This window comes from Acinonyx jubatus, chromosome X (genome assembly GCF_027475565.1).
Source record: "Acinonyx jubatus isolate Ajub_Pintada_27869175 chromosome X, VMU_Ajub_asm_v1.0, whole genome shotgun sequence".
In the NCBI taxonomy this organism is placed as follows: domain Eukaryota; kingdom Metazoa; phylum Chordata; class Mammalia; order Carnivora; family Felidae; genus Acinonyx; species Acinonyx jubatus.
The window spans coordinates 69,495,232-69,509,683 of record NC_069389.1 but is presented as its reverse complement, the minus strand read 5'-3'; the positions used below and the strand labels follow the sequence as shown (position 1 = coordinate 69,509,683).

The 14,452-nt window shown below is 36.6% G+C and overlaps 1 protein-coding gene across 1 annotated transcript in view; it reads right to left on the bottom strand.

Moving 5' to 3' along the window:
- DACH2 (dachshund family transcription factor 2) overlaps positions 1 to 14,452 on the bottom strand; it is a 775,171-nt gene that overhangs the window by 565,775 nt on the left and 194,944 nt on the right. The gene's annotated exons all lie outside the window — the stretch shown is intronic.

Below are 14,452 nucleotides of genomic sequence, written 5' to 3'. Positions count from 1 at the left end.
ACCCCCTCAGAACTGCCCTGTCTGGGTCTGATACCACAAAGAAAGCATAACCAAGAACAAGCAGTGTGTCAGTGCAGATGAATGCGCTGAAAGGAAAAGTGACTCAGACACAATACCAGAGCATAAGCAACACACATAGGATACTTTCCTGAACTGCCAGGTTCTGGTGAACAGGGGACACTAACTACAGGGCACTTCAGGACCCCCTTTTCATAGAGTCACTACTTTCATTTTTTTAATGTTTATTTAATTTGAGAGAGAGAGAGAATGAGCAGAGGAGGGGCAGAGAGAGACAGAGAATCTTAGCAGGCTCTGTGCTGGCAGCACAGAGCCCATTGCAGGGTTTGATCTCATAAACTGTGAGATCATGACCTGAGCTGAAATCAAGAGTCAGACACTTAAATTACTGAAACACCCAGGTGCCCTCATAAAGTCACTACTTTCAAGAACAGAAGATACAGCTGACTTTCTTAACACAGAAATAGACACAGAAATGCAGAAAAAAATGAAGAGACAGAGAAATTTATCCCAAATGAAAGAACAACACAAGGCCACAGCCAGAGACCAAAGCAAAAATGATATAAATAACATGCCTAATAGAGAATTTGAATCAGTGAGCATAACAATACTCACTGGACTTAAGGAAAGAGTGGAACACAAGAGAGAAAATCATAACAAAGAGATGAGAAATAACCTAGCATAGGTAAAGGGCATAATAAACAAAATAAGAAAAACTCCTGATGCAATTAATAACAGGATGGAAGTAGCAGAAGGAAAAATTAGTGACCCAGAAGACAGAGTAATGGAAAGTAATCAAGCTGAACAAAGTAGAGGAAAAATAATACACAAAATGAGAATAATTTAGGGAACTCACTGACTACATTAAATATAATAACATTTATATTATAGGAGTCCCAGAAGAAGAGAGAGAAAAAGGGACAGCAAAAAATTTGAAGAAATAATAGCTGAAAGCTTCCTTAATAAGGGGAAGGAAACCAATATCCAGATCCAGGAGGCACAGAAAATTCATATCAAAACACACACACAAAAATCAGACCCAACCCAAGATATATATTAATTAAATTGGTAAAATATAGTGATAAAGAAAAAATTTTAAAGTAAAAAGACAAAAGAACTCAGTAACTTACAAGGAAAAGCCTTTAAGTCTAGCTAGAGATTTTTCAACAGAAACTTTACAAGCCACAAGGGAGTGATATGATATATTCAAAGTGCTGAATGGGAAAAATCTGCACCCAAGAATACTTTATCCAGCAAGGCTATTATTATTAAGAATAGAGGAGAGATAAAGTTTCCCAGACAAACAAAAACTAAAGGAGTTTGTGACCACTAAGCCACCCTTGTAAGAAATATGAAAGGAGACACTCTGAGTGCAAAGGAGAGATTAAAATGACAGTATGAAAGTAGGAAACACAAAAGCCATAAATATAAATATTTGTGTAAAAATCAGACAAGAGACTCAGAAAAAAGATATAAAATATAACATATACCTACATGGTGTGGAGAGGAGAAAAGAATGGGTTCAAACATAAACAACCATCAACTTGGTATAGACTGTTGTATGCAGAAAAGGCAATATACACACCTAATGGTACCTATATATAAAAAAACACTAAAAGGGAGGAGCCAAGATGGCAGAACAGCATGGAAGCTTTTTGGGTGTCTTGCGTTCATGAAATACAGCCAGACCAACACTAAACCATCCTACACACATAGAAAACTGACTGGAGGATTAACACAACAATCTACACAACCTGAACCACAGAATTCAGTAAGTACACGATGCGAAGTGAACTTGGGGAGCAAGAAGGTGCAGGAAGGGAGGTGCTTTTGCGAGTAGAGAGAGGATGGAGACTGGCAGGGGGTAGAGAATAGAGGAAAAGCAACCTTCCCCAAAAGCAGCTGGAGAGAAAGTGGAAAATTGGAAACAGCTTCAGGGACTAAACTAAAAAGGGAGAAAGGAGAGGGATTAAATTCCATTAAGACTGTAAACAAGGGGAGTGCAGTCTGCAACTCTGCAGCTCAATACCTGGCGGTGCTCTGGTGGGAAAGGCAAATCCCCAGGAACAGAGTGGGGCCCAAGAGGTTCTAGGGCCACATGGGGAAAAGCAGTTCCACTGCTGGAAGGACATTTGGTAAGGACTGTTTAAGCCACCTGGACCCAGTAGACCCTAGAGAAAGGCCAAATTCGCTGGTGCTGCAACAAGGTCATTAAGGGTAAAGCCTGGTACCAGATGTGTGTTGTGATTTTCCATAATCCCCGAAACTCTGCTGCTACACTATCTCACAAACTTTTTCTGGGGTGGGCTGGCACCTGGCCATAGTCCCTGGGCACTGACAGCAGCAGGGTCCAGCATGCGTTCCTGGGTGCAGCCAACATTTGGCCATTGCTTATTTGACCATTGCTCAGTGGTACCTTCCCACAGAGGGGCGGAAAATGTCAAAGCCACAGTCCTTCAGAAATAAGGGGCCGGGGAAAACAGGCACATCTGAGACAAAACTCGGGAAAGAGGTGCTGCCTGGGGCCTGGTCACAGAGAGTAAAAAAGCGGGAAGTGGACAAAAGCTGAAGACAGAGGACGGGTGCATGATGGCTGATCCGGGAGAACAGACTGGGTAGCTGGGTGGTGCCATTTTCTCTGCTCCCGCGCATGGGCATACCCACCTACGAGTGCCACAACACTCCACCTCAGGCTAGCAGCACCATCAAGGGGAGAGCAGAGCCACTACACTGAGCCCCGCCCAACTGGGCCAACTTTGCTCTTCAAAAACACAAGTCTCACCACTGGCTTAGTTTATGTACTATAAAGCGCTACACAGACTGACTTCTAGGGGAAAACGAAGTAATTTCAGTCCTACTTCAATCTGTTAGCAAGTCCATCTATTCAATTTTCTTTCTTTTATTTCTCTTTTGCATTTCTTTTTTGTGAATACAGAAAGAGAAAAATTCATTTTTATTTTAAATTTTTATTAAAAATATTTTCTTTAATTTGTATTACAATATTTTTTAACTTTGTGTAAATTTTTTCAAATTCTATTTTACTTCTATCATTTAATTTTAGTCTACTTCAGTGTATTCACCTTTTCAAATTTTCAAATGGTCTCCTCTTTTTTTTAACTTTTTCTTTTTTTCTCTTTTTCATTTCTTTTCTTGAATGCAGAAAGAGAAAAACTTCATTTGTACTTTCAATTTCTATTAAAAGTATTTGTCTTTAATTTTTTCATTATATTTTTTGCTTTTATGTAATTTTTTTCAAATTCTATTTTACTTCCATCATCTCATTTTAGTCAACTACACGGTATTCACTTTTTCAAATTTTCACACAATTTCCTTTTTTTCTTTTCTTTTTCCCTTTTTCTCTTGTTCATTTCCTTAATTTTTCTATAATATAGAAAAATAAAAATTTCATTTTTATTTTTAATTTTTATTAAAAATATTTTTCTTTCATTTTCTCTATTGTATTCTATATTATTGTGTATATTTTTTCAAATTTTATTTTACTTCCATCATCTCATTTTAGTCTACTTCAAAGTATTCATTTTTTCAAATTCTCAAATTATTGCCTTTTTTTTCTTCCCCCTCTTTTTTTTCCTCTAATCTGTCAAACCGCTTTCAACACCCAGACCAAAACACACCTAGGATCTAGCATCATTTATTCTATTAGTGTGTGTGTGTTTAATTTTTTTAATTTTAATATTTTTTTAATTTTAATTTTTTTAATTTTAATTTTTTTAATTTTAATTTTTCTACCTCACTAATTCCTTTTCTCCCTTCAAAATGACAAAACGAAGAAATTCACCCCAAAAGAAAGAACATGAAGCAACGACAGCCAGGGATTTAACCAACACAGATACAAGCAAGATGTCTAAACCCGAATGTAGAATCATGATAATAATAATAGCTGGAGTCGAAAATAGATTAGAATCGCTTTCTGCAGAGATAAAAGAAGTAAAAAATAGCCAGAATGACATTAAAAATGCTATAACTGAGCTGCAATCATGGATGGATGCAGCAGTGGCAAGGATGGATGAGGCAGAACAGAGAATCAGCAATATAGAGGACAAAATTATAGAGGATAATGAAGCAGAAAAAAAAGAGGGAGATGAAGGCAAAAGAGCATGATTTAAGAATTAAAGGGGCGCCTGGGTGGCGCAGTCGGTTAAGCATCCGACTTCAGCCAGGTCACGATCTCGCGGTCCGTGAGTTCGAGCCCCGCGTCGGGCTCTGGGCTGATGGCTCAGAGCCTGGAGCCTGTTTCCGATTCTGTGTCTCCCTCTCTCTCTGCCCCTCCCCCGTTCATGCTCTGTCTCTCTCTGTCCCAAAAATGAATAAAACGTTGAAAAAAAAATTAAAAAAAAAAAGAATTAGAGAAATCAGTGACTCATTAAAAAAAAGAAAAACAACATCAGAATCATAGGGGTCCCAGAAGAGGAAGAGAGAGAAATAGGACAGAAGGGTTATGTGAGCAAATCATAGCGGATATCATAGTCAAAATCATAGGCATATCATAGTCAAATTCACAAAATACTCAGGCAAGGAGAGAATCATGAAAGCGGCAAGGGAAAATAAGTCCCTAACCTACAAGGGAAGACAGATCAGGTTTGCAGCAGACCTATCCACAGAAACTTGGCAGGCCAGAAAGGAGTGGCAGAATATATTGTGTACTCAGTCAGAAAAATATGCAGCCAAGAATTCTTTATCCAGCAAGGTAGTCATTCAAAATAGAAGGAGAGATAAAAAGTTTCCCAAACAAAAAATAAAGGAGTTTGTGACCATTAAACCAGTCCTGCAAGAAATTTTAAGGGGGACTCCCTGAAGGGAGTATGTGTATGTATATATATATATATATATATATATATATATATATATATATATCAAAAGCAACAAAGATTAGAAAGGACCAGAGAACACCATCAGAAACTCCAAATATACAAGCATCATAATGACAATAAATTCATATCTTTCAGTACTCACTCTAAACGTCAATGGAATCAATGCTCCAATCAAAAGACATAGGGTAACAGAATGGATAAGAAAACAAGATCCATCTATATGCTGTTTACAAGAGACCCACTTTAGACTTAAAGACACCTTCAGATTGAAAATCAGGGGATAGAGAACCAGGTATCATGCTAACCATCAACAAAAGAGAGCCAGAGTAGTCATACTTATATCAGACAATCTAGACTTTAAAATAAACTCTGTATCAAGGGATGCAGAAGGGCATTATATCATAATCAAGGTGTCTATCCACCAAGAAGACCTAATAATTGTAAACATTTAGGCTCCAAATGTGAAAGCACCCAAATATATAAATCAATTAATCACACACATAAAGAAATTCATTGATAGTAATAACATAATAGTAGGAGACTTCAACACCCACTCACAACAATGGACAGATCATCTAATCAAAAAATCAACAAGGAAACAATGGCTTTGAATGACACACTGGACCAGATGGACTTAACAGATGTATTCAGAACATTTCATCCTAAAGCAGCAGAATATGCATTCTTCTCCAGTGCACATGGAACATTCTCAAGAATAGACCATATACTGGGACACAAATCAGCCCTAAGTAAGTACAAAAAGATCGAGATCATACTCTGCATATTTTCAGACCACAACATTATGAGACTCAAAATCAACCGGAAGAAAAAATTGGGAAAGGTAACAAATACTTGGAGACTGAAAAACATCCTATTAAAGAATGAATGGGCTAGCCAAGAAGTTAAAGAGGAAATTAAAAAGTATATGGAAGTCAATGAAAATGATAACACCACACCCAAAACCTCTGGGACACAGCAAAGGCAGTCATAAGAGGAAACTATATATAATCCAGGCCTTCCGAAAGAAGGAAGAAAGATCTCAGGTACACAACCTAACCTTATGCCTTAAGGAGCTGGAAAAAGAACAGCAAATAAAACCCCAAAACAGCAGAAGACAGGAAATAACAAAGATTAGAGCAGAAATTAATGCTACCTAAACCAAAAAAACAGTAGAACAGATCAATGAAACCAGAAGCTGGTTCTTTGAAAGAATTAACAAAATTGATAAACCACTAGCCAGTTTGATCAAAAAGAAAAAAGAAAGGATGGAAATAAATAGAATAAAGAATGAAAGAGGAGAGATCACCACCAACACAGCAGAAATAAAAACAATAATAAGAGAATATTATGAGCAATTATATGTCAATAAAATGGGAAATCTGGAAGAAATGGACAAATTCCTAGAAACATATACACTACCAAAACTGAAACAGCAAGAAATAGAAAATTTGAAAGGACCCATAAACTGTAAGGAAATCCAATTTGTAATAAAAAATCTGCCAAAAGACAGGAGTCCAGGGCCAGATGGCTTTCCAGGGGAATTCTACCAAGCATTTAAGGAAGAGTTAACACCTATTCTCTTAAAGCTGTTCCAGAAAAGAGAAATGGAAGGAAAACTTCCAAACTCTTTCTATGAAGCCAACATTACCTTGATTCCAAAACCAGACAGACCAAAACCTCACTAAAAAGGAGAACTATAGACCAATTTCCCTGATGAACATGGATGCAAAAATCCTCAACAAGATATTAGCCAACTGGCTCCAACAATACATTAAAAAAATTATTCACTACGACCAAGTGGGATTTATACCTGGGATGCAGGACTGGTTCAATATCCACAAAACAATTAACGTGATTCATCACATCAATAAACAAAAGGACAAGAACCATATGATCCACTCAATAGATGCAGAGAAAGCATTTGACAAAATACAGCATCCTTTCTTGATAAAACCCCTCAAGAAAGTTGGGATAGAATGAGCATACCTCAAGATCATAAAAGCCATATATGAACGACCCAACGCTAATATCATCCTCAATGGGGAAACACTGAGAGCTTTTCCTCAGGTCAGGAACAAGAGAGGGATGTCCACTCTCACCACTGTTCTTCAACATAGTATTGGAAGTCTTAGCCTCTGCAATCAGACAACACAAAGAAATAAAAGGCATCCAAATCGGCCAGGAAGAGATCAAAGTCTCACTCTTCACAGATAACATGATACTCTATATGGAAAACCCCAAAGATTCCAACAAAAAAACCGCTACAATTGATTCATGAATTGAGCAAAGTTGCAGGATATAAAAGCAACGCACAGAAATCAGTTGCATTCCTATACTCCAACAATGAAGTGACAGAAAAATCAAGGAATTGATCCCATTTACAGTTGCACAAAAACCCATAAAATACCTAGGACTAAATCTAACCAAAGAGGTGAAAAATCTATATGCTGAAAAGTATAGAAAGCTTATGAAAGAAATTGAAGAAGATGCACAAAAAAGGAAAAATATACCATGCTCCTAGACAGAAAGAACAAATATTGTTAGAATGCCAAGGGCGCCTGGATGGCTCAGTTGGTTAAGTGTCAGGCTTTGGCTCAGGTCATGATCTCACTGTTTGTGAGTTCAAGCCCCGTGTCAGGCACTGTGCTGACAGCTCGGAGCCTGGAGTCTGCTTTGGATTCTGTGTCTCCCTCTCTGTCTGCCCCTTCCCTGCTCAATTTCTGTCTATCTCTGTCTCTCAAGAATAAATAAAAATATTAAAAAAATTTTTCAAATGTCGATACTACCCAAAGCAATCTACATATTCAATGCAATCCCTATCAAAGTAACACCAATATTCTTCACAGAGCTAGAACAAATAATCTGAAAATGTGTACCAGAAAACTAGAAAAGACCCCGAATAGCCAAAGCAATCTTGAAAAAGAAAACCAAAGCAGGAGGCATCACAATCCCAGAGTTCAAGCTATACTACAAAGCTATAGCCATCAAGACAGTATGGTACTGGCACAAGAGCAGACACTCAGATCAATGCAACAGAATAGAGAACCCAGAAATGGACCCACAAACGTATAGCCAACTAATCTTTGACAAAGCAGGAAAGAATATCCAATGGAATAAAGACAGTCTCTTCAGCAAGTGGTGCTGGGAAAACTGGACAGTGACATGCAGAAGAATCAATATGGACCACTTTCTTACACCATACACAAAAATAAACTCAAAATGGATGAAAGACCTCAATGTAAGACAGGAAGCCATCAAAATTCTCAAGCAGAAAGCAGGCAAAAACCTCTTTGATCTTGACTGCAGCAACTTCTTACTCAACACGACTCCAGAGGCAAGGGAAACAAAAGCAAAAATGAACTCCTGGGACCTCATCGAAATAAAAAGCTTCTGCATAGAGAAGGAAACAATCAGCAAAACTAAAAGGCCACCGACAGAATGGGAGAAGATATTTGCAAATGACACATCAGATAAAGGTTTAGTATCCAAAATCTACAAAGAACTTAACAAACTCAACACCAAAAAAACAAACAAACAAACAAAAAAACCCACAAACAAATAATCCAGTGAAGAAATGGGCAAGAGAAATGAATAGACACTTCTCCAAGGAAGACATCCAGATGGCCAACGGACACATGAAAAAATGCTCAACATCACTCATCATCAGGGAAATACAAATCAAAACCACCATGAGATACCACCTTACACCTGTCAGAATGGCTAACATTAACAACTCAGGCAACAACAGATGTTGGTGAGGATGCGGAGAAAGAGGATCTCTTTTGCATTGTTGGTGGGAATGCAAACAGTGGTGCAGCCACTCTGGAAAACAGTATGGATACTCCTCAAAAAACTAAAAACAGAACTACCCTATGACCCAGCAATTGCACAACTAGGCATTTATCCATGGTATACAACTGTGCTGTTTTGGGGGGCACATGCACCCCCATGTTTATAGCAGCACTATCAACAATAGGCAAAGTATGGAAAGAGCCGAGATGTCCATCGATGGATAAATGGATAAAGAAGATGTGGTATATATACATATATAATCAATCAAAAAGAATGAAATCTTGCCATTTGCAACTACATGGATGGAACTGGAGGGGATTATGCTATGTGAAATTAGTCAGTCAGAGAGAGACAGAAATCATATGACTTCACTCATATGAGGACTTTAAGAGACAAAACAGGTGAACATAAGGGAAGGGAAAGAAAAATAATATAAAAACAGGGAGGGGGACAAAATGGAAGAGACTCATAAATATGGAGAACAAACTGAGGGTTACTGGAGGGGATGTGGGAGGGGGGATGGGCTAAATGGGTAAGGGGCATTAAGGAATCTACTCCTGAAATCAATGTTGCACTATATGCTAACTAATTTGGATGTAAATTTAAAAAAATAAATAAAAATAAATAAATAAAAATAAAAAAACCACCAATAAACATGCAAATAATAAGAGAAAGATATAAATACATATTACTAAATAATCAGCAAAACATGAAAGAAAGACAAGAAAGAATAGAGAAAATCCTCAGAAACTACCACAAGTAATAAAATGGCAATAAACACATATCCATCAACAGTTATGTTGATTGTAAATGGACCAATCGCTCCAATCAAAAGATATAGGGTGACAAAATGGATTAAAAGAACAAGACCCATACATATGCTGACTAGAAGAGAGTCATTTTAGATGTAAAGATATCTCCAGATTGAAAATGAAGGGATGGAAGAACATACATCATGCAAATAGATGTTAAAAGCAACATGGAGTATAAATACTTATTTCAGTCAAACTAGATTCTAAAACAAAGACTGTGACAAGAGACAAAGTAGGACACTATATAATAATAAAGGTGGCAATCCAACAAGAATACATAACAATTGTAAATATTTATACACCCAACACAAAAGCACTCAAATACAGAAAAAAGTTAATAACATACATAAAGGAACTAATCTATAATAATACAGTAAGTGTAGGGGACTTTAACACTCCACTTACATCAATGGAAACATCATCTAAACAGGAAATAAATGAGGAAACAATGGCTTTGAATGACACACTGGATCAGATGGACTTAAGAGATATATTGAGAATATTCCATCCTAAAAAAGCAGAATACACATTATTTTCAAGTGCACACAACATTCTTCAGAGTAGATGACATATTATGCTACAAAACAAGACTCAACAAATTTAAGAAGATCAAAGGCATACTATGCATCTTTTCTGACCACAATGCTATGAAACCAAAGTCAACCACACACACACACACACACACACACACACACACACACACACACAAAGAAAAGCCCACATATGCATGTTATATAAACACATGCTACTAAACAATGAATGGCTCAACTGGGAAACCATAGAATAAATAAAATAAATGGAAAAAAATGAAAATGAAAACAAAATGGTTCAAAACATCTGGGATGCAGCAAAAAGCTGTTCTAAAGAGAAGTTTATAGCAATATAGGCCTATGTGAAGAACAGAAAGAATTCAAATAAACAACCTAACCTGGAAAAAGAAAAGCAAACAAAACCTAAAACCAGCAGAAGGAAGGAAATAATAAACATTAAAGCAGAAATAAATGATACAGAAAGTACAACAAGTCAAAACAAAACAAAAAACAATAGAACAGGTCAATGAAACCAGGAGATGGTTCTTTGCAAAAATCAATAAAATTGTTAAACTTTTAGCCAGACTTATCAAGAAAAAAGGGAAAGGACTCAAATAAAAAAAAATAACAAATGAGAGAGAAGAAATAACAACCAACACTACAGAAATACAAACAATTAGAATATCATGAAAAACTATGTGCCAACAAATTGGACAACTTGTGAGAAATGGATAAACTCCTAGAAACATAAACTACCAAAAGTGAAACAGGAAGAAATAGTAAATTTGAACAGACTGACCACCAGCAAAGAAATTGAATCAGTAATCAAACAACTCCCAACAAAAAAATGTCCAGGACCAGGTGGCTTCACAGGTGAATTCTATCAAACATTTAAAGAAAAGTTAATACCTATTATTCTTAAACTATTCCAAAAAATAGGAAAGGAAAGAAAACTCCCAAATTCATTTTATGAGGCCAGCATTATCCTGATAACAAAACCAGATAAAAGCTACACTAAAAAAGAGAACTACGGGCCAATACCACCGATGAACATGGGTGCAAATATTCTCAACAAAATACTAGCAAACTAAATACAAAAATAATTTAAAAGTACACAAAAATACATGATCAATTGGTATTTAGTCCTTGATTGCATGGGTGGTTCAATATCCATAAACTAATCACTGTAGTACATCACATCAATAAGAGAAAGACTAATAACCATATGATCATTTCAATAGATGCAGAAAAAGCATTTGACAAAGTACAACATTCACTCATGATAAAAGCCCTCAACAACACAGGTTTAGATGGAACATACACCAAAATAATAAAGGCCATATATGAATAATACACACTTAACTTCATCCTCAACAGGAAAAAACAGACAGCTTTTCCCCTAAGGTCAGGAACAAAACAAGGATGTCCACTCTCACCACTGTTATTCAACACACTGGAAGTCTTAGCCACAGCAATCAGACAACAAAAAGAAATAAAAGGAATCCAAGTTGGTAAAGAAAAATGGAAACTTTCACTATTTACAGTTGACATGATACCATATAGAGAAAACCCAAAGACTACACCAAAAAATAGCTAGAACTAATAAACAAATTCAGTAAAGTTGCAGAATACAAAATCAAGGTACAGAAATTTCAATACACCAAAAGTGAAGCAGCAGAAAGAGAAATTAAGAATATAATTCCATTTACAATTGCACCAAATACCATAAGATATGTAGGAATAAACCTAATCAAAGAGGTGATAGACCTTTACTCAGAAAACAATAAAACACTGATGAAAGAAATTAAAGATGATACAATGAAATGGAAAGACATTCCATGTTTTAATGGATTAGAAGAAACAATATTGTTAAAATGTCTATACTACCCAAAACAATCTACACATTTAATGCAATCCCTATCAAAATACCACGAGCATTTTTCACAGAGCTAAAACAAACCACCCTAAAACTTGTATGAAATCACAAAATACCCTGAATAGCCAAAGCAACCTTGAAAAATCAAAGCAAAGCTGTAGGCATCACAATTCTGGACTTTCGGTTACATTACAAAGCTGTAGTCCTCAAAACAGTATGGTACTGGCACAAAAATAGACATACAGATCAATAGGACAGAAGGGCAAATCCAGACATAAACTCAAAATTATATGGTCAATTAATATTTAACAAAGAGAAACAATGAGAAAAAGACAGTCTCTCTCAGCAAATGGTGTTGGGAAAACTGGACAGCAACATGCAAAAGAATGAAACCGGACCACTTTCTTATGCCATATACAAAAAAAAAAAAAAAAAAAAAAATCAAAATGGATGAAAGACCTAAATGTGAGATTTCAAACCATAAAAATCCTAGAAGAGAACACAGGCAGCAACTTCTTTGACATTGGCCATACTAAATTCTTTCTAGATGTGTCTCCTGAAGTAAGGAAAACAAAAGTAAAAATAAACTATTGGGACTACATCAAAATAAAAAGCTTCTGCACTGTGAAGGAAACACTCAACAACACTAAAAGGCAACCTATAGAATGGGAGAAGATATTTGCAAATGATATATCTGATAAACAGTATCCAAAATATATTAAGAGCTTATAAAACTCAACCCCCCAAAAATGAATAATCCAACTAAAAATGAACAGAAGACATAAATAGAAATTTCTCCAAAGAAGACATCCAGATGTCCAACAGACACATGAAAAGATGCTCATCATCACTTATCATAGGGAAAGTGCAAATCAAAACCACAATGAGATATCACCTCACACCTGTCAGAACAGGTAAAATCAACAACACAAGAAACAACAGGTGTTGGTGAGAATGTTGAGAAAAAGAGACCCTCTGGCACTGTTGGTGAGAATGCAAACTGGTGCAGCCACTGTGGAAAACAGTATGGAGTTTCCTCAAAAAGTCAAAAATAGAGCTACCTTATGATCCAGTAATTCCACTACCAGGTATTTACCAAAAGAATGCAAAAATAGTAATTCAGATGATATATGCACTCCAATGTTTATATCAGCATTATTTACAATAGCCAAGATATGGAAGAAGCCTAAGTGTCCATTGATTGATAAATAGATAAAGAAGATGTGGTACATTTATACTGTGAGATAAGATGAGAAGAGAAGAGAATTGGTTGTATACTCTACTGAATCAATTCGTATAAGGGAAGAGCTGCTTCATTGTATAAGATTTGTTCCCTTTCAGGGGCACCTGGGTGGCTCAGTCGGTAAAGCATCCGACTTCAGCTCAGGTCATGATCTCATGGTTTGTGGGTTCAAGCCCCACGTCGGGCTCTGTACTGACAGCTCAGAGCCTGGAGTCTGCTTCTGACTCTGTGTCTCCCTGTCTCTCTGCCCCTCCCCTTCTTGTGCTCTCTCTCTCGCTCTCTCTCTCTCTCAAAAATAAAATAAAAACATTAAAAAAAAGATTTGTTCTCTTCCTTAATATTTTTAATTCTCTTTCTTAATTTTATTCATTTTTGAGAGACAGAGAGAGACAGAGCGCGAGTGGGGGAGGGGCAGAGAAGGAGGGAGACACAGAATCCAAAACAAGCTCCAGGCTCTGGGCTGTCAGCACAGAGCCCAACGCGGGGCTCGAACTCACGAACTGCAAGATAATGACTTGAACCAAAGTAGGACGCTCAACTGACTGAGCCATTCAGGTGCCTCTGTTTTCTCTCTTAAAATAAGGATTAATAACAAGAAGTTTCTCACCTGAACCAAATGATCTGCTGAATACAATGGGAGGTGCCTGCTCAGGAATATTCTATTTTTGCTCTTGTCTGAGTTGCCAATGACCACTATTCTAGTTCTCTCACAAAACATATAATTTTCTCTATTTTCCAATAAAATCACTTCCAATTAGTTTCCAAACACTAGACCAAAATAAAACAATCCCAAGAGTATTCTTGAAGGTGGGAATACCATACCAATTACAATGCTAGAAATATCTTCTAAACACTCCAATCAGTGCCAACAGTGGTTTGCAGTAAATGAGTTCTAGTTAATTCTAATGTAGCTCCAAATCCCACTGGCTATCAACAAGTTATAATCAGTTGAAAATCTCTTAACATGATCCAAAATAATGTTATGAGTCTCTATTTTCCTTGAAAACAGTCTCCTCTTTGTTTTTTTTCTGCAAACAGAATGATTGCAGAGACTCACACAACACTCTACTCAACCACTATCAAATCCAAAGCTCAAGAATACTCATATACAGCAAGATTAGATTTTTTTAAGTAAGAAAAAAATTTCTTTGATTAATGCTGAGAGCTGTACCATGTTTCGACAGGATCATGACCCCAGGCATCCATTTAATCAAATTTCTCTGTTGCCTTTCCCAGTGGAGCCATCACAACAAGAAACTCAATGAAAAAGGGGATGGGGGAAGAGGGGAAAAGTGAATTTCCCATCTCACATTGTTTACACAATGTTAAGAAATTATTTCACTTGTCCA